The 4,224-nt window shown below is 35.5% G+C and overlaps 1 long non-coding RNA gene across 1 annotated transcript; it reads right to left on the bottom strand.

The window, feature by feature from the left end:
* Positions 1 to 2,308: 2,308 nt before the first annotated feature.
* On the bottom strand, positions 2,309 to 3,464 carry LOC120427856 (uncharacterized). The gene is made up of 4 exons (XR_005606985.2): positions 3,248 to 3,464; positions 3,109 to 3,186; positions 2,968 to 3,044; positions 2,309 to 2,914 (listed from the first exon to the last, which is right to left on the bottom strand). It is a non-coding gene; the product is annotated as an uncharacterized LOC120427856 (long non-coding RNA).
* Between the last annotated feature and the right edge of the window lie 760 nt (positions 3,465 to 4,224).

The following is a 4,224-nucleotide window of genomic DNA, read 5'->3' as shown; positions in this document are numbered from 1 at the left end:
TGTAGAGCACTAAATCTGCCCTTGGAGCACTAAATAGCAGTAATTATTCTCTAAATATTGACGCCGAAAAAATCCAAAATGGCGTCATGTGTAACCTGGCGTGAGTGTCATTATTTTGTATGGGAGTTTGTATGGAAATTTGAATAGCACTAAATCTGCTCTTGGAGCACTAAATAGCACTAATTTTTCTCTAAATTTTGACCCAAAAAAATCCAAAATGGCGGCATGTGTAACCTGGCATAAGTGTCAATATTTTGTATGGGAGTTTGTATGGAAATTTGAAAAGCACTAAATCTGCCTTTGGAGCACTAAATAGCACTAATTTTTCTCTAAATTTTTACCCAAAAAAATCTAAAATGGCCCAAAAAATTCCAAAATGGCGGCATGTGTAACCTGGCGAAAGTGTCAATATTTTGTATGGGAGTTTGTATGGAAATTTGAAGTGCACTAAATTTGCCCTTGGAGCACTAAATAGCACTTATTTTTCTCTAAATTTTAACCCCATTAATAACCAAAATGGCGGCATGTGTAACCTGGCGTGAGTGTCAATATTTTGTATGGGAGTTTGTATGGTAATTTGAAGAGCACTAAATCTGCCCTTAGAGCACTAAATAGCACTAATTATTCTCTAAATGTTGACCCCAAAAAAAAGCCAAAATGGCGGCATGTGTAACCTGGCGTGAGTGTCAATATTTTGTATGGGAGTTTGTATGGAAATTTGAAGAGCACTAAATCTGCCCTTGGAGCACTAAATAGCACTAATTATTCTCTAATATTGACGCCGGAAAAATCCAAAATGGCGTCATGTGTAACCTGGCGTGAGTGTCAATATTTTGTATGGGAGTTTGTATGAAAATTTCAATAGCACTAAATCTGCCCTTGGAGCACTAAATAGCACTAATTATTCTCTAAATATTGGCGCCGGAAAAATCCAAAATGGCGTCATGTGTAACCTGGCGTGAATAGACTCACCGACGAGGGCGTCACTCAGTGCCGCACCGGCTCTTTAAACGAACGTACCATAAGTTTACAATAAACTAGCGCTCCTTTTCCGTGTACGTATCGGTTGTTGCGTTTGACCCGGAATACGTAATCGATTCGAATTGATTTCCGTTCCAGAATTCCGATTGATTGACTGGGAATAATTTTCACTTGTACTGCACAAAATTTCACAATTCTAATGATAAGGGCAAACACGACAATGTAGGTTAGGGTAGAGTAGTCATCAATGAGACACGGGGAACAATGATAAAATTGCTCTCACAAGTAGTAGTTTAAACCAAACAGGCTCATATTTTGGGGAAAGGTGAGTCTACACGATACACGTCTGCCATAATAGTGGCTTTGGTTATGGAAGCTCCCTTGAAAAGTTATTCATTAATGTTTGATTCTGGGGTGTAAAAGTAAATTATGGACAAAAATTAGTTTTTCGCTCATAGGCAGCCATAAACACCAAAACTAACATTTCACCAGATTTTTTTTTGACGTTTCATAGGGAATGAGTTGGGCTACAATGTCCTTTCATTTGGTTTGGCCAAAATTAAGAATATACCAAGAATCCAGGGCTACCTTATTGTTCCCCACTCCTTTCAGCCCATGGGTAACAATGAGACACTTTGATTTTTCTTCTTTTCAAAATCTATGTAACTAGGGCGTCCAATTTTCCCGGGTTTTGAATTTTCCGGGAAACGGGAAAAACATTTTTGAAATCCCGGGAATTCCCGGGATTCCGGGAATTTTGAAAACATTAATAAAATCTATGTTTTCAAGCTAAAAATCATGGATTTAGCTCAATACTGTTCATTGGTGAAAATCTACTCTTCAATCTGAACAAGAATAGCCGTTTTTAGATAGCTTGAAAGATTAGTTTTTGCTCTTTGGTGTGCTTTGGTTTTTAAATGTATCAAAATTTTTCATCCAGTGTGATTCAAATTAAATAAGTCTCTTATTAATTCAATTTTTTGTATATGACATGACCAGAAAAGCTTCAACAATTTTTAAAAATGTCTAAAACAACAAATAAAAAAAAAGCAAATAAAATCATACCAACAAATGTAAAATTTAAGATAAGTTTAGACATTCATTTTCTATATAGAAAATATTTATTGATTAATCTAAAACAAATAAATAACAAAATATATTTTACAAATTATCATAATGTCCCTACCGCAAACTAGAGAAAATCTGGAGTACAAACTGAATAAGTACACGAGATTTCAGAGCAATTAATTTGGAGATCGGTGTACTAATTGTTTTGTTCTGTTTCTGTTTTAACCGAAATAAATCAGAAAATCAAAACATTATGCAAAAAAAATAAACAAAAACAGCTGTTCTGATTCGATACATTCGTCTTTGTTGCCAAAGATGTTTCATAAAAAAATATTTAAAATTACTTTTTTTCAATTTAAATTCATGAATATAAAAGTGAAGAGAAAATATTTCAAGCGCTAGGCAATTTACGGATCTAACAATTATTCTCTATAAGTAAAATTAATGCTGATATATGCTTAATATTTTATTTTTATTTTTTAATCGTTGTTCATCTATTTCCACAACAAAATCTGACCAAAATTTGATATTTTTTACCGATTTCGGGGATTCCCGGGATAAAATATAAAAATCCCGGGATTCGGGAATTCCCGGTTTTGGAAAAATCCCGGGAATTTTGTCCCGGGAATTCCCGGGATGGACGCACTATACACAGAAAAAAAAGTGTAAATTTACTCGACACGTAAACCGTGTTTTAAACGTAAACTAGCTTGATGTAATGTTGAAATCTGATGTAAACGATTGAATATCATTTAAAGAGTCATGATGTAAAACTAAATTCTACGTAATTAGTAATTCTCATTGTTGGGACGTTTTCGGGTTCTTTTGAGCAGCACACCGTTGATTAATGTGGAATCGCTAAAAGCTAATTTTAATTCAATTAATATAATGTTCATACAATAGTTTATAAGTACATACATTGGTCACCCTATCGTGTTTGTCCTTCAACAGGTAAACAATGCCGTTTGTGTGCGAAATCCAACCAGGTCGCAGCCCTAGTTTTAAGTATTGACATTTTTAGACTAATTTAAACAATATTTTTTAATCTTGCGTACTTACGCCCTAGTTAGAACTCGTTCAATTTCCTAGTTAGAACAAGTTTTACACCAGCGGTACGGCGTTAATCCTAGCAGCGAGCTTAAATGGGTTTTTTAGGATCAAATTTAGCAATTCAATTCACTTGAGGCACTAAACTTACATTTCATGCAGAGTAACACCTACAAATTAACTTAGTAATTAGTACATATTAATTTTCCAAATAAATCGCACCGATCAAATTCTCTTCAATTTTACGAATCATCACCGCTGACGTTTGTTGACAGTAGCTGCGCGAACGATGCGAGAGCTGGTGCCGGCCCGACATTCGGCGGGTTGCTCTTTACATCGAAGAGCGTTATTCTTTGCAGACTTTGCGCGCGCCGCTCCGCAACACTCATGTAATTGAAACTATTTCAACGCAAAATGGAACAATTTGAAAATGTACATAACATGTAAATTTCAAAACAAATGTAAAATTTGTTCAATGTAAAATAAATTTAACTGAATTCAATTGCGTTTGCTGTTGTGAGTGACAGCTCATCAAAACAAAACATAATTGCGTTGAAGTAAGACATGATCAAGATTAGTTTTGTTGAGTAATGAATAATTTGTAACGTTTCATTGGATTTTGATTATGAAATCTGTGATTCAGATCTAATCGTATTTGGGAGCATGGCGGTGAAGTCGGAGTCGGTGGAATCGGGCAATTTTGAAAGGAACCGGATTTGTAGTCAGAGTTGTCAACTTCTGCGAAGCCGCAGCCGGAGCTGGAGTCTGTAAATTTTCACAACTCTGTCAAGAAGTTGTTGCTAGACTAAAAGTTGGGTCTTTTTGGGGAGTCGCCCAACCTCCAGAGGCCGGAATCGGCCACAGCCCTGCTTTTATGTTAGGTAAGTGCTTGATATTTTGTTTTGTTAACAATATTTAGGTTGTTTTTATGGGGATATGCGTGGATAGAGATGATAACAAGTTTTTCATCCCAAATGATAAGCTGGTGCTGTTTATTATTCGGTCATCGAAAGACCAAACAACCAGAGAAGTATAATGACAAGTAAACAGAAACATAAATCAAAATAAATCCCAAGTTTTACCTCTTAGGAAAACTCTCCTTGGAATCCTTCCCAACAATTGGCGGCG

The sequence above is a fragment of the Culex pipiens genome, chromosome 1 (genome assembly GCF_016801865.2).
Source record: "Culex pipiens pallens isolate TS chromosome 1, TS_CPP_V2, whole genome shotgun sequence".
Classification (NCBI taxonomy): Eukaryota; Metazoa; Arthropoda; class Insecta; order Diptera; family Culicidae; genus Culex; species Culex pipiens.
This window is presented reverse-complemented; position numbering and strand designations above follow the sequence as displayed.